The sequence below is a fragment of the Dama dama genome, chromosome 13, assembly GCF_033118175.1.
Source record: "Dama dama isolate Ldn47 chromosome 13, ASM3311817v1, whole genome shotgun sequence".
NCBI lineage: Eukaryota > Metazoa > Chordata > Mammalia > Artiodactyla > Cervidae > Dama > Dama dama.
This window is the reverse complement of record NC_083693.1, coordinates 36379017-36403952: the sequence shown is the minus strand read 5'-3', so window position 1 is coordinate 36403952 and position 24936 is coordinate 36379017. Positions and strand designations below refer to the sequence as shown.

General features: G+C 49.9%; 1 protein-coding gene across 1 annotated transcript in view; it reads right to left on the bottom strand.

Annotated features, from left to right (window-relative positions):
* APBA2 (amyloid beta precursor protein binding family A member 2) overlaps positions 1–24670 on the bottom strand; it is a 134010-nt gene extending 109340 nt beyond the window's left edge. Inside the window, exon 1 of the mRNA XM_061159624.1 lies at positions 24577–24670. The gene's annotated coding sequence lies outside the window, so the exon portion shown is untranslated. The remainder of the gene's footprint in view (positions 1–24576) is intronic.
* Positions 24671–24936: the final 266 nt, after the last annotated feature.

Genomic DNA, 24936 nt, shown 5'->3' with positions numbered 1-24936 from the left:
AACAGACAGCCACGTGCAAAAAAATGAACCCAGACACAGACTTCAGATCCTTCACAAAAATCAATGGATGCAAGACCTAAAAGTCAAAAACCAAAGCTATAAAAACTCCTGGAAGACAATGCAGCAGAAAAATCTAGATGAACTTGTGTTTAGCAATGACTTTTTTAGATATGACACCAAAGGCATGATCCATGAAAGAAGGAATTAATAAGCTTGACTTCATTAAAAGGTAAGGTTTCTGCTCTAGGAAAGACACTGTTAAGAGAATGAAAAACAAGCCACAGACTGAGAGAAAATATTTGCAAAAGACACATCTGATAAGGGATTTGTCATGCAAAATATACAAAGAACACTTAAAAGTCAACAATAAAAAAATAAACAACTCAATTATAAAATGAATAAAAAATGTGAAGACACCTCACCAAAGAAGGAAACAGCCAATAACCATATGAAAAGACGCTTTTAATTTGGGCAGTGCAAACTAAAACGGCAGTGAGAAGACATAGAGAACAAACTTGTGGGTGCCGGGGTCGGGGGTGGCGGGGGGGGGGGGGGGGCGGGCGGCGGGGATGCACTGAGAGTTTGGGATGAGCAGATGCAAACTTTTATCTATAGGATGGATAAACAAGGTCCTACTGTGTAGCACAGGGAACTGTACTCAGTATCCTGTGATAAATGATAATGGAGGGACTTCCCTGGTGGTGCGGTGGTTAAGAATCCACCTTTCAATGCAGGGGACATGGGTTTAATCCGTGGTCAGAGAACCCACATGCCACAAGGCAACAGCTTGCACGCCCCAACTACAAATCCTGCACACCAGAACTGGAGAGGAGCACGAGCAGCACAACAGAGATCCTGTGTGCCGCAACCAAGACCCGACACAGTCAACTAAAGAAACATTCTTTTAAAAAAAGAATGTGCATAAAAATAAATAAATAAATAAATTTTTAAAAAATAAATAATAAAAAAAAAAAAAAGAATGTGCGTGCCAATGCAGGAGACACGGGTTCGACCCCTTGTCTGGGAAGATCCCACATGTCACAGAGCAACTAAGCCCATGCACCACAACTACTGAGCTCGCACTCTAGAACCAGAGGACCGCAACTATTGAGCCCACATGCCACAACTATTGAACTGCGTGTGCCCTAGAGCCTGAGCTCCACAACAAGAGAAGCCACCACAGAGAGAAGCCCTTGCATCACAGCTAGAGAGGAGGCCCCTCTCGCCACAGCTAGAGAAAGCCCACACAGCAACAGAGACCCAGCACGGCCAAAAATAAATAAATAAATAAAATGATTTTAAAAGGAGACAAAAGCTGTTGTTAAATGAATAAATAACTTTTACCACCGCCATCAACAACAAAAAGCCAACAAAGAGATACTACTACATATCTAACAGAATGGCCAAATCCAGACACTGGCGACACCTCGTGCTGCTGAGCATGCAGAGCGACAGGAACTCTCGTTCCCTGCTGGGGGGGATGCACAGCGGTACAGCCACTGGGGAAGACAATTTGGCAGTTTCTTGAAAAGATAAACTCACTACTCTTACCACAGATCTAGCAATCTCACTCTTTGATATTCTACTTCCCAAAAGCTGAAGATGTGTGTTCACACAGAAACCTGCACGTGGTGGTTTACAGCAGTTTTATTCGTAACTGCCAAAGGTGAACATAAACAAGATACTTCAGTAGGTAAATGGATAAAGAAACTGAGGTCCACCCAAGGCAATGAAATATTATTCAGCACTAAAGAGAAATGAGCCAGCAAGACATCAAGAGCTTCCCTGGTGGTTCAGTGGTAAAGAATTCGCCTGCAATGCAGGAGACCTGGGTTCAATCCCTGGGTTGGGAAGATCTCCTGGAGAAGGGAATGGCAACCCATTCCAGTATTCTTGCCTGGAGAGTTCCATGGACAGAGGAGCCTGGCGGGCTAGAGTCCATGGGGGTCACAGAGAGTCAGACACAACTGAGGTCTGAGCACATAAGCACATAGCTCAATCACTGTACTACCTGAAACGAATACACTGTCAGTCAACTATACTTCAGCTGAAAAAATAAAATGATGTATGTGTTTTTCAAAGCCAGACCTGAAGGGAAAAAAAGACTGGTAACTCTCTTTTCCAACCAATGTGAGCGGTGTGCTGTCGAGGACTGGGGCACAGTCCAGGCGCCCCGGATGGAAAGTTCCTTCACAAGCAGCTCTGTGGACAAGAAACACCCCCCAATCCCCTTCCTTTTGACAGACTCTGACAGCTGCTGTTAAGATGCAAGTCACATAGGCCGAGGCAGCACTTTAATTTACTGCCTACCATTAAGGTTTCAGCAGGAATTACTGTGCCAGATACTGTTAACCCGCCAGTCCCTGAGCTCTTCTCATTTCCTGCCGGGTGTTGTTGGACACCTTCTGCTGCAGCTGCCACCCCGCCCCCTGCTCCCGTGAGGACAGACACCTCGGACCCCACCTATCACAGAACTACACGGATTGGTCAGTCACTGGCTGTTGCCAAGCCCTGAAGAAATGAGACAAGTCTTTCACTCAGACTGAGTAATACACTACTGCAGGGGCTTCAGATGAAAAGCCACATTCCCTGACCCCGACTTCCTCACGCCACTGCCCAATCTTTTCCCTTATTTCTGACTTTAATTCCTTGGGTGAGGACTTACCTGGTGGTCCAGTGGCTAAGAATCCACCTTGCAATGCATGGTATGTGAGTCCAACCCCTGCTCAGGGAACTAAGATCCCATGTGCTGCAGGGCAACTAAGCCCGTGCACCACAACAAGAGAAGCCACCACAATGAGAAGCCCGTGTGCCATAACTACTGAGCCTGCACACCACAGCTAGAGTCTGTGCACTGCAGCAAAAGATCCCACTGGATGAAATGAAGGTCCCCAAGTGCCACAATGACTCAACATTCTGTAATAATATATAAGGAGAAAAATCTGAAAACGATGGATTATATAGTATAACTGAATCACTGTGCTATCCACCTGAAACTAACACAACATTGTAAATCAACTATACTTGAATTAAAAAAAAAAAAAGACAAACCCTGTAGGATTATGCTTATATAAGGTCTCTAGAGTAGTCAAACTCAGAGACAGAATGTAGAACCCTGGATTCCAGGGGCTTGGGGTGGGGGAAATAGGAAGCTGGTGTTTATGGGAACAGGGTTTCAGTTTGGAAAGATGGGAGTAGTTTTGTATGTAGATGGTGGTGATAGCTATACAACAAAGTGAATGTACTTAATGTCACTAAACTGTACACATAAAATGACTGAAGTGGTACATTTATGTTGTGTATATTTTATCACAATATAAAAAACTAGAACAATAGATACCTTTGATGTCAGAAGACAGGAAGAGGCCCATCAGCCATCTCAACAGCTGATTCTCACAGGATGTTTCTTCTGCCCACAGAGAAGCCCCAGGCCTGGGGTAACCCAAAGAGAAGCCTCTGTCTAAACAATAACCTTGGTGGAATTGATATGGAGCAGGGCCCTGTGGGGCCCTTGGGCACAAAGACTTTGTGGCCCCCATTTCCTTGATTATAGGAAACAGCCTTCATTCAACCTCCATGACCTTCCCTGATTTCCAAGGGGCATATTCAAGCAGTTGTTAGTCAGGGAAGGAAGGGGATGCAGGACCAGGAAGAAACAAACAGTCAAGAAATAGTAGTGCAGCCTTGGAGTAAGGTCCTGATTCGCCATCAATGGATACACACAACAATAACTTTGAGCTATTCTGTAGATACTGAAATCCCTCCAGGTGGGAGAAGTTAACAATTAGTGATGGTACACTGCCCACAAAAGCATGTAGACTCCAGAACATTTGGGACCTGAAGGCCGATGATGCTGACTCCTGCTTACCTCACCACCAGCCCATCAGAAGAATGTCCAGGAGCTGATCACACCCTCTTTTACTATAAAACTTCTCACTCTCCTCTCCAAGTTGAGACACACGGTTTTGACAGCATGAGCCTGCACTATCCCCCTTTGCCTGGCAAAGCAATAAAGTTCTCCTTTTCTACTTCACCCAAAATTGTCTCCAAGACTCAATTCAGCACCGGTATTCAGAGAAGCTGAGTCAAGAAGCATCACTGTCAATGAACAAGCAGTCAGAGTCATTCCAGGAGGATGAGGTGGGAAGCAGAGCTCTGAATGGTGAGGAGCCAAATTTCTTGTCAAAATCAGGAAGAACTACAAGAATCTCACCGGAAGCACCATGCAGGGGGTTCTGGAAAATCCAGGAGCTCCAGCCTCATTCAGGAGCACAGTCCTGCACTCACAGGGCACCCGAGAGAGGCCAGAGGTATAATTTATTCATTTTTCATATTTATTTTTATTTACTTATTTATTTGATTGCTTTGGGTCTTAGCTGTGGCACGAAGGATCTTTAGTTGCAGCATGAGTGATCTAGTTCCCTAACCAGGGATCAAACCTGGGCCCTGCGTTGAGAGTGCAGAATCTTAGCCACTGGACCACCAGGGAGGTCCCCAGAGGCATAATTTATGAATGCACAGGAGGATATTTTTACCAGTAGTAAAGTGGATTTTTTAAACAACATTAAGACTTTATAACAGGCTTGGAAATGAAAGGGTTCTTGTCTGTATGGGTCAAGACAAGATTATCTTTCTGACACTTCTGAGGCTCCACCAGGATTGGTTCAAAGAGAAAACCCACTGTCTCCAGCATCTGCTCCTCAGGAAAGGCAGATTTTATGGCTGAAAGGGCCATCAAGCTCTCCTGAGTTGAGATACCACGCAGTTCATATACACTTTAACCCTGGAATATTTCACGAGCCAGCTATGGGGAGAGATGATGACCGTTGACCATGGGATCAACAGTTGACCGTGGGATCCCTATGCTCCAAAGTCAATGAAAGCAGTTTTGTTACAGAGAATGGCCAGGCCCTGCCAGCTTCTCTGGGACCTGTGCCTCTATCCCACCTGCCTCCGCATCCCCACCAGCATCTCTGGCCATCACAGCAGCCCATGAAATACCACTCTGCCTGGCCAAATCAAAACAACTTGGCCCTGCACACAAAATTTTTGTGGACAAAATGCAGCAAAATAGAAGCTGCACAGGTCCCAAGTCCAACCCAGGCCCCTCCTTCACCCTCCTTGCCTGGGCCACAGTAGGCCTTTCCCTTGGAGAACACAGGTGGCTTCAGACCTGAGCCAGGATATACCACGGGGCCAGAACCATGAAGCAGACTTCAGTGACACATCTTCCACTAAGCGAAAGAAAAGTGGGCAATTGTGAGCAGCCATATATGAATGTAGTGAAATGCTGTAACAGTCCAATCACTGGAAACAAAATCCATCCCATTTGGAGCACTGTCATTGCAGCCCATTGTGCTCCAGATAAGGCCGATGGTCAGAAGAAAAGGGCTCAAAATTGAAAATCAAAGAGCTGCTCCTCAATGATTCCCAGGAAACGGGGTGCACACAAGGTTTTACAGCCACCCACACAAAGACCTGTCCCCAACCCACACAGAGAATCCTAAAGTCACCTTAGATTTCAAACTTTCAAGTAACACACAACGATATAAGTAAGTCCTTAACAGTATTGCACTAGTTGAGTTGTTGTTGTTCAGTCGCCCAGTCGTGTCCAACTCTTTGCGACCCCATGGGCTGCAGCACGCCAGGCCTCCCTGTCCCTCACCATCTCCTGGAATTCACCCAAGTTCATGTCCACTGCATCAGTGATGCCATCCAGCCATCTCATCCTCTTACACCCTCCTCTCCTTCTGCCCTCAGTCTTTCCCAGCATCAGGGACTTTTCCAATGAGTCGGCCCTTGGCATCAGGTGACCAAAATACTGGAGCTTCAGCATGAGTCCTTCCAATGAATATTCAGGGTTGATTTCCTTTAAGATTGACTGGTGTGACTGAGTTACCACACTTTAAGGACCCCACCTCTCCAGGTCAGGGGGGGATCTGACAAAGCTAACCCCACCACCATGAAAAGCTGCCTGCCCCTTTCTATCACTCAGAGTACAAGTTCCAGGGACTTCCCTGGTGGTCCAGTGGGTTAGGGCTCTGCACTTTCACTGCAGGGGGCATGGGATAGATCCCTGCTCAGGGAACTAAGATCCTGTAAGCCAAGTGGTGCTGCCAAAAATAATAATAATAACAGCTAGAATACAAATTCCAGAACCCATCCTACATTGGAAGGATCCCAACAAAATAGAACTCCTATCACAATAATCAGGGAAACACACTGTTCTCAAATAACAGAGCCCACCAGCCCCCTGGTGTCACCTCACTCACACTTATCTCCCACCCAAGGCCTTGACTTGTCATCCATTCCCACATTCTAGGGGCCACTTTCTGTCTACAGCAGATGTCCCAGTCCTACCCCTTGCTATCCTTCCAACCAGAGTTGCTGATACCCCAGGGAAAGAGTGGGTCTTCTTGCTAGTTGCTCCCCCATGAAAATATGACATGGCTGGCCTGGTTCTGCCTCCTATGGCTCTGAAGACACCACAGAAAGCCCTGCCGATTCCTCCCACTGGACACCCTCCTGTGAGTGGAGGAAGTGATCCTGAACAAGGCCAGAAACAGGGTGTCAGGGACTATAGTGGGGGGCAGGTTCCTGGAAGATGGGGCAGCAAAACTCCAAACACTCACAGCTCCAGCAGGCTCTAGACATGCAAGATTGTTATTTGAAGGCAATATTTGAAAACCAGAGATGCTGTATCTCTATATTTTAATTATAAAATAATAGAAATAATAATGAAATAATACACAGAAACTGCAACTCAGAAAACAGCATGTAATCAAAGAAGGTTCAAAACCATTCCTGAATGTCAGAATTTTAGCAGTGGGGACTTCTCTGGTGGTCCAGTGGCTAAGCCTCTGAGCTCCCAATGCAGGGGGCCCAAGGTTCAATCGCTAGTCAGGGAGCTAGATCCAACATGCCATAACTAAAGATTCTACACTCCACAACTAAGACCCAGCACAGCCAAATAAATAAAATAAATGAAAACAAATAAATAAATGGAGAAAATAATTATTTTTAAAGAATCTTAGAAGTGACAGAGACATTCACGCTTGTTTACACAAAGTGCCGCAGACCTAGAGGAAGGGAACTGTGGCAGAGAACAGCAGGCTTCTCAGCCTCCCCCATTCGGACTGGACCTCCATCAGGCAACTTTCTTTCCGTCTTTTAAGACTCTCAGGATTTGAGAATGAGGCTGAGTACATGAGCACTTTAAAATTCATTACCAGGAGGTTCCCACAGACTTTGCTTTCATGCACAGGAAACGGTCCATTTTTCCAAGCCCTTGCCTAAAAGTCCAATTTGGGGGAACTGATGTAAATTGTTCCATTTTGGGTTCTTCAACCGGAGGAAATTTTAAAATTCTTCCTTCCAGCTCAACAGAGCGAATCCATGAGTCCGCTGCCTCTGAGAAAGGAGGACAAAGACCCCCATGGGGCCTCAGAATTGGGCAGCAGCTTCTCCCTGGATTCTCAGGGCGGCCAGCAGCATCCACGGGGACAGAACATCAGCCAAGCATCTCGCAGTGGTGACCACCCTGACCCATGCACTGGGGCAGTCCCAGATGGTTCAGGGAGAGGGTAATGCATCAAGCCAATTCTCCAAACCAACAGAAAAATAAGATTTTCTTTTTTAAATTTTTGGCCACATCCTGCAGCATTTGGGAACTTAGTCCCCAGACCATGGATCAAACTCACACTTCCAGCACTGGAAGTGCGGAGTCTTAACCACTGGACCATCAGGGAAGTCCCCAAAATAAGATATTTAAAACATAAATAATGACTGGTGGACACGGAACAACAGGCTAGTTCAAAATTGGGAAAGGAGTACATCAAAGCTGTATATTGTCACTCTGCTTATTTAACTTAATATGCAGAGTATATCATGAGAAATGCCAGGCTGGATGAATCCCAAGCTGGAATCAAAATTGCTGGGAAAAATAACAGCAACCTCAGATATGTAGATGTTACCATTCAAATGGCAGAAAATGAAGAGGAACTAAAGAGCCTCTTGATGAGGGTGAAAGAGGAGAGTGAAAAGCTGGCTTAAAAACTTAACATTTATAAAACTAATCAGAGCATCCATTCCCATCACTTCATGGCAAATAGAAGAGGAAAAAGTGGAAACAGTTATAGATTTTATTTTCTTGGGCTCCAAAATCACAGAGGATGGTGACTGCAAGCCATAAAATTAAAAGATGCTTGCTCCTTGAAAGGAAAGTTGTGACAATTCTAGACAGCGTATTTAAAAAGTGGAGATATCACTTTACCGACAAAGGTCTGTATAGTCAAAGTTATGGTTTTTCCAGCAGTTATGTACGGATGTGAGAGCTGGACCATTAAAGCAGGCTGAACACCAAAAAATCGATGCTTTCGAATCATGGTGTTGGAGAAGACTCTTGAGAGTCCCTTGGAGAACAAGGAGATCCAACCAGTCAATCCTAAAGGAAATCAACCCTGAATATTCATCGGAAGGACTGATGCTTAAGTCGAAGTTTCAATCCTTTGTCCACTTGATGCGAAGAGTTGACTCACTGGAAAAGACCCTGATGCTGAGAAAGATTGAGGGCAGGAGGAAAAGGGGTCCACAGAGGATGAGATGGTTGGATGGCATCATCAGCTCAATGGACATCCATTTGCGCAAACTCTAGGAGATAGAGAGGTCTTCCCTGTAGCTCAAATGGTAAAGAACATGCCTGCAACACAGGAGACCCGGGTTCAATCCCTGGGTTGGGAAGATCTCCTGGAGAAGGGAATGGCAATCCACTCCAGTATTCTTGCCTGAAGAATCCCATGGACAGAGGAGCTGGGTGGGCTACAGTCCATGGGGTGGCAAAGAGTCAGACACGACTGAGCGACTAACACTACTACTAGGAGACAGTGATGGACAGAGAAGCCTGGCGTGCTGCAGTCCATGGGGTCATAAAGAGACAGGACTTAGAGACTGAACAACTACAACAACAAATGGCTTGTAAGCCCAGGGGTTCCAGTCCCTGCCTATGGGGTCAGCATCCCAGCAACCCCTGCCTGGGGTGAGGAGCTCCCAGGGAAGGGATTTCTCTCTGGAAGAACATCATCACACCTCAGTATTGGCCTGTGTGTCCTGGGGAAACCTCTGAGGCTCTCCACAGGCTCCCCCATTGGTTCTTGGTTTCCTCTCAAAACCCACAAGCAAACCCTGGACAAGGGTCCCCAAGGAGCCTGTGAGCTGGGAGGTCCCAGACATGTAGCTGGAATGGTATTTGCTGGACGCTGCTCAATGGTGCAGCATCACAGGAGGGAGTAGGGATGGGGAGGAGCAGTGTGAGGGCAGGGGTGGGGGGAGAGGACAGGAAAGGGGGAGGGAAGGAAAGCAGGCCCCACACGCACACCGTCTGTGGGCATCCGAGCCTTTCTAGAGGTCAGTCTGCAGTCTTCACCTTCAGCCCAGCCATTCTACTTCTGGAAATGTATCATAAAGAAAGAATCAGGGGATCTGACAAAAGAGCAGAGCAGAGCTACAGGGTATTTATCTCAGCATCCTTCAGGGCAGAAAACACTCTAAACAATCCCAGTGTCCAAGTGAGGGGCTGGTCAGTGCCTGATGGACAAACTCCCATCACAGCAGGTGGAAGAACAGCCGAGAGGAGGCATGGGTGAAGAATGCACATGCCAAGCTCATGGAAGAATCCCTCCCTGCTCCCCGCCATTAAAGGCGCTGTCTAGCCCTCAGATTGGGAGAAAATAATAGCAAATGAAGAAACAGACAAAGGATTAATCTCAAAAATATACAAGCAACTCCTGAAGCTCAATTCCAGAAAAATAAATGACCCAATCAAAAAATGGGCCAAAGAACTAAACAGACATTTCTCCAAAGAAGACATACAGATGGCTAACAAACACATGAAAACATGCTCAACATCACTCATTATTAGAGAAATGCAAATCAAAACCACAATGAGGTACCATTACACGCCAGTCAGGATGGCTGCTATCCAAAAGTCTACAAGCAATAAATGCTGGAGAGGGTGTGGAGAAAAGGGAACCCTCTTACACTGTTGGTGGGAATGCAAACTAGTACAGCCACTATGGAAAACAGTGTGGAGCTTTCTTAAAAAACTGGAAATAGAACTGCCATATGACCCAGCAATCCCACTTCTGGGCATACACACTGAGGAAACCAGATCTGAAAGAGACACGTGCACCCCAATGTTCATCGCAGCACTGTTTATAATAGCCAGGTCATGGAAGCAACCTAGATGCCCATCAGCAGATGAATGGATAAGGAAGCTGTGGTACATATACACCATGGAATATTACTCAGCCATTAAAAAGAATTCATTTGAATCAGTCCTAATGAGATGGATGAAACTGGAGCCCATTATACAGAGTGAAGTAAGCCAGAAAGATAAAGAACATTACAGCATACTAACATATATATATGGAATTTAGAAAGATGGTAACGATAACCCTATATGCAAAACAGAAAAAGAGACACAAAAATACAGAACAGACTTTTGAACTCTGTGGGAGAAGGAGAGGGTGGGATGTTTCGAAAGAACAGCATGTATATTATTTATGGTGAAACAGATCACCAGCCCAGGTGGGATGCATGAAACAAGTGCTCCGGCCTGGTGCACTGGGAAGACCCAGAGGAATCGGGTGGAGAGGGAGGTGGGAGGGGGGATCGGGATGGGGAATACGTGTAAATCTATGGCTGATTCATATCAATGTATGACAAAACCCATTGAAATGTTGTGAAGTAATTAGCCTCCAACTAATAAAAATAAAATAAAATAATGAAAAAAATAAATAAATAAAGGTGCTGTCTATATCACAAACATCTGCCATGAGACCAGCGAGAGGCTGACTACAGCTGCAGAGCCTGCTGTGCCAGGCCAGCTCCCAATGGGCCCAGAGGGTGAGGGAAGCACCGATGCACCCATGCCCGGACCCCAGCCTCTGCCTGGACAAACACACCCCTCAGACCCCAGCCCTGATCCTCGTACCACACAGGAGAAGCCAGCATGCTATCCCAGCAGCAGGTCAGGGATGAGAGTCCATCCATGAGAGCCAGGAGCACGCCCAGAACCACTGAGGCCACACGGTGCTACCCCACCCATTTCGCATCTCCATGGACCACCTCGGAAGAGACCACTGTGCTGTGGATCTCGTCTATTTCAGATGGAGCAAGAGCAGAGACCACATGGGCCCAGTGCAGATGTGATGACCACACGCAGGATACAGCCCATGAAGCCAAGTGGTCACTGCATGGGCAGCTGATGGACAGTCTCCCAGCATAGCTGGAGGGGTATGAGGGGCCAGGGAAAGTTGTGGGCACAGACAGCAAGACCTCTAGGAACTTGGGCAGGGTGGCCTGGAAAGTGCCAGGCAGGGGGCCCACAGAACACCCAACTAAAATTTCTAGGCTGACCCAAAGAAGTTGTACACATACACACACACACCCCGCTGACCCAAAGGAGTTGTATACACACACACACACACACACACACACACACACACCTGGTCTCTCTCTGGTTTTCCACTCACCGCAGAGCACGTGATCCTCAAATGTTCAGGCTGTTTGTGTCTGGTTTTCCTTAAGGGCTCAGCTTCTTTGTGCATAAGGAAAACTTTCATGGAGAGAACGAATCTGTATCAATTACTTGAGCAGAGATCTCAGCATCCTACTTGGGTTTATGGACTCTGATTTCATTTTGAAAACACAGTGTGTATCTGCATATTAATAAGCACTTGTTGGAATGGCCTCATTTAATCATTTCACATTAAATTAAATATAATCTTGATTTTGATATTATTGTTCCAGCAGGAAAAGAAGCCATGAGTCAGTCAATTGGAAGTTCTCCTTGAAGATTCCAAGATGCTATACTGTTCTTTTTTTCCCCACTTTTCATTGAAGTTTAATATAGGTACTGAAAAGGTCCTTATCATAAATTTGAACCCACTCAGGCAAACCACATGCAGAACAAGAAATGAGACACTGTTTTTGCAGCAATACAGATGATCATACTAAGTGAAGTCAGAAAGAGGAAGACAAATACCATAAAATATCATACCACAAATACCATAAAATGGAATGTAAAATATGGCACACGTGAACCTACCTACAAAACAGAAACAGACTCACAGACATGGAGAACACACTTGTGGTTGCCAAGAGGGAGGGGTGATGGAGGGAAGGATTGGGAGATTAGAATTTGCAGATGCAAACTAGTATACAGAGGATGGATAAACAAGGCCCAACTGTATAGCACATGGAAATATATTTGATATCCTGTGATAACTGCTATATTTAAACTGGATAACCAACAAGGACCTACTGTACAGCACAGGGAACTCTGCTCAATGTTATGTGGCAGCCTGGGTGGGAGGGGAGTTATGGGGAGAATGGGTACATGTATATGTATGGCTGACTCCCTTTACTGTCCACCTGAAACTATCACAACATTGTCAACTGGCTATATCCCAATACAAAATAAAAAGTTTTAAAAAGATTTATATGTTCTCTTCATATGACCATAACTAAAAAAAAAAAAATCCTGCAATAAACCATAATGGAAAAAGAATATGAAAAAGAAATATATAATTGAATCACTCTGTTGTACAGAAGAAATTAACACATTTTCAATCAACTCTACTTCAATAAAATTTTCAAAAAAAAAACAAAGAAAAAAAGAAATGGGACGTTGTCAGCATCCCCTAGAAGCCCTCTGCCCTCCTGGTGCCCCTCTAATCACCATCTCCCAAAGGGCACCCCGACTTCCCACCCCACATGGATAAGAAGCCCGTTGTCCTTCCCATCAGTGGAGCCGTGCGGGAGGAACTAACGACTCTAATGTCTGGGGTTTTGGCTCAGCGTTATGTGACAGGACTCCTCCGGGCCACTGCACACGTGCAGGTCTTCAGGATGGCTTCGTGTGTGCAAGCCTCGGCACAAGGGAAGCAGCTGCTGGGGGACCTCAGACTGTCTGCAGCTTGGGGTGACAACTACCTGCCTTGGACGCCCTGGTGCGCACGTCCTGATGGCTCTGTTAGCCCCTGTGGCCCCTGGAACAAATAGGTCCCAGATACATGGCTTTAAACGACTCAAGTTCAGGGAACTGGGAGTCTGGAAGCAGGTTCAGTAGCTGAGGTCAAGGCATCAGCAGGGCTGCTCACCTCCTGGAGACTCCAGGGGTGATCACCTCTGCTGACAACCCTTGACATGTGGTCACAATCCTTGACAGTCTCTGCCTTCATCATCCTTGCCTTCTCCTCTGCTTTCACTCTCCTCTGCCTCTCTAAGGACCCTTGTGGGGAATTCCCTGGCAGTCTAGTGGTTAGGACTTGGTGCTCTCACTGACAGGACCCTGGGTTCTATCCCAGGTCAAGGAGCTAAGATCCCACAAGCAGAGTGTGGCACAGGCAAAAAAAAAAAAAAAAAAAAAAAAAAAATATATATATATATATATATAAAATACACACTATGTGTACTGGCAGTTTGGAAGTGAAGTGAAAGTTTAGTCAATTAGTCATATCCGACTCTTTATGACCCCGTGGATTGTAAACCGCCAGGATCCGCTGTCCACAGAAATCTCCCAGGCAAGAATACTGGAGTGGGTTGCCATTCCCTTCTCCAGGGGATCTTCCCAACTCAGGGATCGAACCTGGGTCCTCTACATTACAGGCAGATTCTTTACTGCCTGAGCCACAAGGGAAGCCCCAAGGTTCATACAGTCAAAGCTATGGTTTTTGCAGTAGTCATGCACAGATGTGAGAGTTGGATCATAAAGAAGGCTGAGCACCGAAGAATTGATGCTTTCAAACTCTAGTGCTGGAGAAGACTCTTGAGAGTCCCTTGGACAGCAAGAAGATCAAACCAGTCAATCCTAAAGGAAATCAACCCTGAACATTCATTGGAAGGACTGAAGCTGAAGCTCCAATCTTTTGGCCACCTGATGCGACGAGTTGACTCCGGAGACCTCATGACTGATACTGGGAAAGACTGAGGGCAGGAGGAGAAGGGGACAACAGAGGATGATATGGTTGGACGGCATTACCAACTCAATGGACATAAGTCTGAGCAAAGTCCGGGAGAAAGTAAAGGACAGGGAAGCCTGGCATGCTGCAATCCATGGGGTCACAGAGAGTAAGATACAACTCAGTGACTGAACAACAACAGACTATACACACACACTATTGGTTCTGGTTCTATGGAGAATCCTAACACAGTTACAGTTCATATACATTTCCCTCCTTGATGACTAATGGAGTTGAGGACCTTCTCATATGGTTATTGGGCCTTTTTAAAGGGTGAAATGTCTTTGGGACCTTTTTCTGTTTCTTTGTTTCATTTTTTCTGGACAGTGCATTCTTTTAAAATGAGTAATCTGTTAGAACATTTTCCACTAAACACGTCTATGGAGAGGAAATGTGTTTTTGGTGTCAGGCCATGAGACATGAGGTCCAGGTGGGTGCAAACAAGGAGCAGCCATGAATTCTGGACAGTGAACACCAACCACAGCCTCAAGGCCCATATCAGCCTGGACAGTTTCCAGAAAGAAAACACACGAGAGCCTGAAGACCACTGTCGGTAACCGGGATGAGCGAGACAAAATTCAGTCCCAAATTAATGTGCTATGCCTCCACTCACTCCCTTGAAACAAGAGCTAATGTCATTTCAAGGAAGTGCTCATTACTTGGGACATTCTATTTGTATTTATACAAATGCATGTGTTTATGGACTCTTCTGCATCAGTCAGCAGCAGCTGCTGACCAGGTCTGCACAGTGATGGCCCATCAATGGCTATGGGTATCCATGTGGGTACCATGGAGAGGCAGCCATGCTGCCAGCATCACCTCTGGCTTTCTGCCATGAAATACTGGATGTTAAATACGCCAGGGACTTCCCAGGGGGCTCAGTGGTAAAGAATCCACCCGCCAATACAGGAGACACAGGAGACGTGGGTTCGATCCTTGGATTGGGAAGATCCCTGGAGGAGGAAATGGCAACCCACTCCAGTATTACTGCCTGGGAAATCCCATGGACAGAGGAGCCTGGCGGGCTATGGTCCATGGGGGTCACGGAGTCAGACACAACTGAGTGATTGAGCACACACACACACAAATACACCTAAGTCTGACTTCTCTTTATCACTGTAAAGGAAGAAAGCTGGTTTGAGACATCAGTCAACACAAACTGCAGCATACTCTTTGTATTTGATGAAAACCACCAGGAGAGCTAGCCTGAGACCTGCTCCTCCTGCAGCAGCAGCCCCCACCTATAGCAGCCACATGCGCCTTGAAGGCAGAAAAGTCAGCGCACAGACAGCACCCCTCCCCAACAAATGTATCTTTCTCCCAACAAATCTTGACTCCTACAATAACTGCCCCGCAACTATCAGGCAGCTTCCACCGCTGGCGCAGGGCAGTAAGCCATGCAAGAGGCATTCACCAGCATCTCAGCCAGGTTCTCGGGAATGATACCTACCCCCACCTGTGCCAGAGCAAACAGCAGGCTGACTAGAAAGGGGAGCAGCTTTAAGACAAGTTTTCTTTCTTTCTTTATTTTTGGCTACACTGGGTCTTCGTTGCTGTGCGGCTTTTCTCTAGTTATGGTGAGCGGGGCCACTCTCCAGCTGTGGTGCACGGGCTTCTCACTGTGGTGGCTTCTCTTGTTGTGGAGCACAGGCTCAGGAGTTGTGGCACATGTGCTTAGTTGCTCCGCAGTATGTGGGATCTTCCCCGACCAGGGATCAAACCCGTGTCTCCTGCATTGGCAGGCATATTCTTTACCACTGAGCCACCAGGGAAGCGCTGAGACTTGTCTTCTGACCCTTGTCTTCTGACCCTTCATTACCCAGAGGATGAACAGCACATCAGAGCCCAAAAGAGGAAGAGAAGACAGGAGTTGTGAATGCCCAGGGTTTCAGGACCCCAGAGAGAAGCCCTTCAGGGCACCCTTCCAAAAGCTCACCAGCCTGCAGAGGCCCCTGGAGCTCAGCTTCCTGACCTGCAGCCTGGATCCCCTCTCCTTTCCCCATCCTAGCCCTCTGCACAGCTGGTGCAGGACTCGGTCCCCTCCCTACAGATGCCAGAAAGTCCCCAGGAGCCTTGGCAACGGGACGAGGACAGCCGCCTGCTGGGCAGGACAGCCCCGTTACCTCGACCTGGGTCCCTCTAGACTTTCACGCTTGCCAACAACTGGACAGAGGCCTCCCCGCCATCCATCCGTTGTCCTTCCAAATAAGTCAGCAGGGCCATGGAGTTTAACTCCATGTGAGCAAATTAATAACATGACTTATGGTTTGCCAGGGATTTTGTCGTTCTTATAGAGGAACAGTGGCAATTTAATCTAGAAAGTCTATAAATCTCTAAAGGGTAAAATTAAACATCCGAGATAGCAAGGCCAGGATGTGGACACGGCAGCCTCTGCCCACGTCAAGCAGGGAGCTCCATCCTTTCCCACTCCCCAAGCCTCCCCCACCTGCCCCAGCTCTCAGCACACCCCACTCCTCATCCTTAAGATCCCTCCCACGGTCCCCTGGGTCCCGAAGCTGAGTGATGGAAACACCTCCTAGATACATCACGGGCAGAGTACGTGTTACCCCCCTGTTCTGCCCCCAACCACAGTGAGATGCCCCCACATGTCCAAGGCTGCTCAAGACCCAGACAGCCAAGACCCACCATCTCCTGCTCTGACCTGCCCAAACCACATTATCCCACCACCAAACACTCAGCCCCCACCCCCATATTGGGTACCCTCTCCAGACTGGCCCCTCTGGCCTGAGCTCTAGATAGGCAAATCCACCCACTCTTTCAGGATGGGGTACCTAACCCAAGTCCCCCCCACCCCATGCTGGGTGCTCACACCTTCCAGCCTGGGCTACTCTGGGGGCACTCTGAGGCCAGAGTCACACTCGGCATCTGATCCCCCCACACCCTCCAGTAGTTCCCCTTCACTCCTCTCCTGACTATACCCAGCTCTAGACAGGGATCAGAACAGTGGAACAAAGCCAGCACTCAGGAAACACCTGTTGAATGGATGGATGGGTGGATGGGTAGGTGGATGGGTGGATGGATGGGTGGATGGGTGGGTGGATGGATGGATGGGTGGATGGATGGGTGGATGGATGGGTGGATGGGTGGATGGGTGGATGGATGGATGGGTGGATGGATGGATGGATGGGTGGATGGATGGGTGGATGGAGCCCCTGTCAAAGGGGCTCCGGGGCAACTAAAGAGAAGAGCACCTGCCCCTGGACTAACACTGCAGAGACCTCACAAATGAGAGGACTGGGAGGGAAATGCTAGGGGCTGCCATTTAAGTGCCTGGCACCCACTGTTTCCATTATCAGACAAGTCATCTCATAATGGATGAAAGGAGCAACACATGCAGAGTTAAGGAAGGGTTCCCAAAGCTAGGAGTGGAGAGAATGCTGCCATATCCAGGGACCCCCAGGGCAGCTCCCTCATGAAGTGGACGCAGCAAGAGATGTCTCTGCCTCGGGTGGGGGTGGGGGGTCACAGCCACTAAGGCAGCACTGTTCTCACTGCTGATTAAGCACAGACCAGCCTGTGATCAAGAAGAAAACCATTCCTTGAGGAAATGCAATTAATTGAAAAGCCGAAACCTGAGAAAGCCCAAAGGAGATACACAATCAAGAGTTCTCGGTCTGGAGGGGCTCCTGCTCTGAAGAGTTTCAGTTCAGGGACGTCCCCCCAAGAGCAGAGAGCTGACGGCATGTCCACCCTGCCACACGCCAGCTCCCTCCTGTTCGCCCCTCAAAGGGCAAGGAAAGGTCATGGGCAGAATCTTTGCTGCACACGGACATGGAGAAAGGCACGTCCAGGCAGGGCTGAGGTCAGACCTGCCGCAGGGACTCACACTCAAACGGTCAGGCCAGGCGGGCAGCACCAGGACCCACTCTCCAGTGGTCAGCCCCCAGGGCTCACTGCCACCAGAGGGGTCCAGCTAGAGACCCAAGGTAGCGCCTGGTGTCTAAGCCTGGCAGGCGAGCTGGGACACACACACACACACAGAGCACGCCCAGCGACTGGCACCAAGCGGGTGCTCTACTGGAACAGACGCTCACACACACACACACACACACACACACATCTGGTCTCGCTCCATCCTTGCTGCAGTGGCTGGCTGACAAGGAGGAAAGAGCAGACCTTGATGTGCCCCTCTCAGGAGGAGGCCCTCGCTGGCCAGCGGCTGCTGGAGGCTTCCTGGACCTCTCGACTCCCCAACCCTGACAGCTGTCAGAGGCTCTGGGTGACACGCACAGATGTCAGAGCACACAGCCCATCATCACACCAGAAGACCCAGGACCACAAACCGAGTTTCACTGAAGCAACTTACACACCTGCTGCCTGGTTGGGGAGGTGGGGTAAGAAATCCATCATCAATAAACACAGGCACCCACTCAGCAAACAGGTCTCCTAGTTTCCAAACAACGGATTTTTCCACGGATTTCTCCAAGACTCTGACAGACCAACAGGGGAAAACTAAACAACATTTCTTTTTCAAACTTTAAACTTCTTATTTTATATTGGGGTTAACAATGTTGTGATAGTTTCACGTGGACAGCAAAGGGACTCAGCCATACATATACATGTATCCACTCTCCCCCAAACTCCCTTCCCATCCAGGCTGCCACATAACATTGAGCAGAGTTCCTTGTGCTATATGGGAGGTCCTTGTTGGTTATTCATTTTAAACTACATTTTTTAAATGAAAATTAGCAATGCACATGACAGCTCAGAGAAATTCATGTTTAGAGCTGCCTTGCTGGAGAATGAATTCCACGAATGTAAAACCAAATCATGGAGAAATAAATAAACACATATTTTTAAAAAATACTATCATATATAGGGTTATGAACAAACTCAGACACAAGTGAGCAACTGGACAACAACAAATCACACACAGATACATATCTATCTCCCAAGTGAAAATTCTAAATGCCACTAGTGGTCTCCTACTCCCTGACTGTTGACTAACTAGAATTGTTGAGAACAAGTGCCTAAGTATTTCACAGCTGAGTATCTTTTAGCTGAGTTGAGTCCAGAGGCAGGAAGTGCAAAGAACCCATGGTACCTCTGAGTGCAAAGAGAAAAACACCTTACAAATCCAGCAACGACAGTTGCGCTGAGCGGCAAGCTCCCAGGCCCTCTTGCTGTCCCCATGAAGGCCCCTGGGTTACCCATGATGTGTCCATAACTCTCCAACCACCAGCCAGAGCTCAAGGTCCACAGTTCACCACCACCAGATTATCTAAGCACAGGCTGAAAATGAGCTCCTGAACTGTATCTATCACATAGGTTTCCCTGGTGGCTCAGCAGTAAATGCACCTGTCAGTGCAGGAGACACAAGTTCGATCCCTGGTTCGGGAAGATCCCCTGGAGAAGGGATGGCAACCTACTCCAGTATTCTTGCCTGGAGAATCCTATGGACAGATAAGCCTGGCAGGTTACAGTTCATGATGTTGCAAAGAGTGAGACACAACTGAGCGACTGAGCACACGTACACACCTATCACATAAGTGGTCCAAGTCCTAGTCATGCCCACCCAGTTTAAAAACAAATCTGATGCAAACTGGGCCCCAGTGAGATGTTGAGGGGGGGAGGTAGGAAGGATGCAGGTGATACAGGATTGTGGGGGAGGGGCATCATGGGCTCTGAAGGCTCACCAACCAATCTCAGCAATGCCTGAAACAGTAGCAGCCTCAAGCAAGTCTCCACTGCCTGGTCCTAGGTCACCTCGCTGCCAAGTGAAGATGTGCCTCTCATGCTTGGCGAGGAACTATTTAAACAGCACATACTAAGGAAGAGAAGGCAACACACAGAAGTGCCCAATGAGGGACTTTCCTGGAGGTCCCTTGATTAAGACTTCACCTTCCAATGCAGGGGGTGCAGGTTCAATTTCTGGTCAGAGAACTAGGATCCCACATGCTTTGCAGGCAAAAAACCAGAGCATAAACAACAGAAGCAATATTGTAACAAATTCAATAAAGACTTAAAAAAATATCTCCACAACAAAAGAATCTTTAAGAAAAATAAAAAGTGCCCAGTGATGTGTATTTCATCCCAGTTTCTCCATCCAAAACTACCTTCAAATGCCAGAGCACTTCCGTTTTCAGAAAACCCACAAGATGCAAATATCTGTGCGGTCAGGAGATGCCGGCATCTCAAGCTTGTATTTTTTCTCTTTAATTTTGATCCTTCATGCACAAAACCACAGATGAAACCCCTTATATCAGAACAGCACCTGAGAGTGTAGGAAGCATGACAGTCTCCCACTAGGCTGCATGTAAAGCCAGCAAAGCTGACCCTTCAAACTCCCAGTAAAACAGAAGAAGCCACAGCCAGCCTGTGGCCACCGGCATCCATGAAGCTCTGGCCGAGCACCAACCTCTCAACTCAGTTCAGTGCTGGACCTCTTCTGGGATCAAAACCAGCCTGGCAAGAGCTATCAGGCACCTGCGACGGAGGCTGAGAAAGGTGCCCAGGGCTGGTGGCTCACCCAAGGCCCCAGAGATCAGTGACAGAGTTTTCCTCCTTATAAAACCAGTGGCCCCCTCCGGTGGGGCCAGAACACAGGTAGGGAGAATCAGGCGGGGTGGGGAGGCTTCAGGAGGGGCAGGCTGGCACCCAAGGACAGGCGGAGTGGCCGGGAGCCTGGAGACACGAGGTCCGACGTAAGGGGAAAGACCAGTATAGAAACATCCAGGTGAAGAAGGTAGGGAACCTGAGCCAGAGGGGGTCTTGTTCCCAGCACATCCATGACCGACCGAAGTGAGCGCACGCACAGCCTGAGAGCCAACCATCCAAACAACCGAGAATCCCAAAGGAATTTCTGTGGAGGATCAGAATGCCCACTCCCGGGGCTGGATGGCCTTCCGGCCATGTGACATCTGGCTGCCCTGCCCACCCACCCCCCCTCCCACCTCTCCATCACTCTCTCCTGCCGCTCCAGTGCAGGCAAGTTTCTGCTGGAGGTCTGGGAGGGACCCAGCTGTGAATGCAGCTGTTTTTAGGTGTGGGGTCTGGGGAAGGGAGCAGCAGGGCACCAGGCTTGTACTGGAAGGAAGCACGATGCTCCTGGGATTTCATTCATTCATTCATCCATTTAACAAGTTGGGCTGAGGATCAACCAGGTGCCAAGCACTATTCTTGTTCCAGGGACACAGAAGTCAACACAGTCTCTATGCTGGAGTGGTAAGAGACAGAATAAACAAAGTATATAAATCATAAATTGTGTTAGGTCCTAAGAAGAAACACAAAGCAGGGTTAACATGAAAGGCAGAAATGATGTTAATTTATGTAGGGAGCTGAAATACAGACAGAGCAGTGAGTGAGAGAGCAAGCCAGGTGGACATCTGGAGGAGGCACATGCCAGGGAGATGGAAAGCAAGTGCAAAGGCCCTGAGGCAGGCAGGCGCTCAGCAAACTTGGCAACTGACAGAGAAGAAGGGAAAAGTCCATATTCATCTGGGATGATCAAGGATGGACGCGGGCCAAGGTGGCAGGTGGGGATGGGTTGGGGATGACACAAAGTAAGCCTGGGCAATGAGCCTGCCTGACGGCATGGCTGGGAGCGAGGAAAGGAACATGCAGAAATAAAAATCAGGCTGAGGGTGTGGAGAAGGCTCTGGGGAGCCACTGCAGGCTTGAGTGAGGGACACCAGCCCAGCCCAGCCCAGGACACCCTGCAGCTAGCACAGAAATCACAAGTCAGGCAGCAACAGCACCCGCCGAAATGGGGCCGGGGGGTTCCCAAGAAGACTCGTGAATCTCAGCCCCACCGAGATAGCCTGGCTGCATGACAACGAGGTCGCTGTCCCTGGCTCCCTTGTGCATCCAAGAGGACTGGGAGAGTGGAGGACTGCCCACAGGAAAGGCAGGGAAGAGGCGCCCACGACGGCTGAGTCAGCCTGTGCCTGCAGGCTGCTCTGAGGCATCAGCTGGAGCCAACCCAGGTGGTGGGGGGGCCTTGAAAGGGGCCAGAGAATCCCCCTGTGGGCACACAGCCAACTACCAACCACCAACTGGGCACCTGGGCCCCACTTGGTGAACAATCATCTCAGACATGACCAACGGGATGGAGCCACATAACCATCAGTGTCCACGTCACTCCTCATCCCAGCCAGGTCAGGGCTCAGGGACCCCAGCTCTCTGTAACTCTCTCAAGGCAGAACGCTGCTTTCTGCCACTTGTTCTGGAAGGAAGCCCTCCGTGCCAGCTCAGGGCCTCCCTCTGTGGCCACCTGCTCCCAGTCCTCCAAATTTCCCTGACACAAACGTCTCTCCAAGACTCCAGACCCCAGTGTAACCAGAGGCCCTGACCTGCTGAGTCCCTGATCAGGTGCTCAGGGCTTAGGATGGGGAGGAGTGCCCAGGCAGAGCTGAGGCCCTGGGCGGCTATGCTTGTGCCCTGGGCTCCTGTCCCTCCACAGGCCTCAGGGCAGCCCAAGTCAAACAAAGCCCAGCCCAAGGCAAACCTCCCATCACATGAGCTTTTCCTAGTTCCTCAGTTGTGTCTAGGAAACATTAAGGTGTTTTGGCACTCCCTCTCAGCTCCAGGGGTGCGACTGGTGTCTTTTACAATTATCTTTTATTTTTATCCCACATTTCTTAGCTCAGTTGGCAAATTGGATTATTTATGCGCCTCCATTTCACAATCCATCCCCACCAATTATCCCTGTGAAACTAATTTTTTTTTTTTAAGGGTTAGAAGTACCAAGGAAGAGCCAAGTTAGCAAACCACAAGTCCAGCCCGGAGAACACAAGCAAGAAGCCAAAGATTAAGAAACTGACCACACAGGCTTCGCCCACCTGCTAGCGCCCACCCCACCTCTCATGCTCACACACGCAGGCGTGCGCGCACACGCGCACACACACACACACACACACACACACACACACACACACCCCATCTGGTTCAGCCCACACTTCTCCCAGGCGGAGAAGCCCAGTACCCTGGAGATGGGAAGGCAGGCAATGGGGGAGGGGCCCGACCATGCTCCCCAACCAATGAGCAGAGGTCTGGAGAGCCAGGCCCCACAGCAGACTCTCAGGGCGCCTGTCACTAGGGCCACCACCCAGACCTAGTGCAGCTCTGGAGACCCATCCAAGGGTCTCTCTGCCAGGGCCATGGGGCCCACCCAGGAGGCGGCCCACTCAGCAAGCTGACTCCTCAGCAAGCTCCAACTCGCTCACTAACACCCTGGACACCATCCTGAGTGCCAGCAGGCTCCATGCCAGGGTCATTTGCTGCTCAGGAGCCACCAACCCCCTTTCCTGAGTGCAGATGGAGGAAGGACGGACAGCCCCCCAGCAGTGAGGGCACAGGTCAAGGCATCCCGGCTGGAGGACCCTCAGTGTCCCCTGAAGAATGGAAGCCCCCCAAGAGAAGGCAAGACCCTCCCCCTCACCTCACCTCACCAGAAGGCCCACTAAATCAGAGGCTTGAGAAAGGAGCCACCCACCAGGCTGTGGGTACCTATAGAGCAAACTAAACGTGCACCCCAGGAAAAGCTGTGTAGTTCCCATCCTGAAAGACTTCAGGTCATTATTCCCAAAACCACTGTTTTTCTCAGAGAGAAAGAAGGAGGGCAGGTGTGGGGGTGGGGGGGGCGGTATTCTCAGAAAGGGGACAGAGGCTGAAGAGGTCAGGGACAGCTCAGCCCACGGGATGAAGGGCACAAAGGAGATTTCCCACTATGGGGTTGACCGTCCCCACGGCCATTTATGAGTTGGCTTAACCACCAGATTTGAGGTTGGCCCCTATCAGGCCGGATCCAAACATATGTGAAAAAATTAAGTCTTCCTTCTGCAAGTAAATACTAAGTTGAGACAAGCAGGTACAATCTCAGTCTCCATGCTCAGCGAGGCTCGGGCAGGGTGGGCCCCTCGCGACCCTCCCTCAGCACCGGGTCCAGGGCAATTTCGACCCTCAAGCCCCCAGCCCCGCGGCCTTGGCACACCGAAGCCCGCTGCCCGGCTCGGGGGTGGGGGCCTCGCCCTTCGCATGGACCATCAATAGCAGCCAAGCCGAGGGGAAAGGGGCTGGGACGACGGGGCAGGTTCGCGCCGCGCCCCCAGCCCAGCGCCGGCCGCCCAGGGGAACCCGACTGTGTAATTTTTAACTGAGGAGTTTCTCCCTCTGGGCCTCGTTATAAAGGAAAAGGGGGGAGGGCTAGAAAACCGGGGCTCGGCTTCCCGGGTGACAGGGAACCCAGAAAAGACCCCAAACTCGGGAGTTGCCGCCCCTCACGGGGACTCAGTACCAGTGCCGAGAGGGGCCGCGGAACACTCCAGCGGCCGGAGCCAGCCCGGCGGGACCCGAGCGGGCAGCCGCCGTGGGTCTGCGTCCCTGGTCTGCGCCTTGTCGCCCCTCGCCGCCGCGCCCCCGCTTGGGATGCGCGAGCCACCAGCTCGGCCCCGCCGCGCCCGCCCGGTTCGTACCCCTGATCCCCGCGGCGCCCCCCGCCCGCAGCGCCGCCCGATCGCGCCCCCCGCGCCCTCCCCGGCGCCCCCAGGCTGATGCCGCTCTGGGGAAGGGTCGGGCGGCCGGGACCCCCGCTTACCTGGCCCGAGCTCCGGGCAGTGCGGGTGCACGGCCGCCGCCGCTGTGTCCCCGAGGCCGAGCGCCGGGCCGCCGCCGCAGCTCTTTGTGAGCCGCGCACCGAGATGCTGCCGAGCCCGGGAAGCTGGATAGCGGCGGGCGCGCCCCGGACGCGGCGTACGGCACGCAGGGCCGCCCCTGCCCGGCCCACGCCGCGGGGCCCGCGGGCTCACCCCGCACCGGCCTGCGGCTGGACGCCCGCGCCCCGCCCAGCCCTGGCCTCGCCAGCGCCCCTCGCCGGGCGAGAGCGCGCGGCGGGAAGATCGGAAGGAGGACAAAGATGCGTGCGCGCCCAGCCCCCTCCCCGAGCCCTCGCCCCGAC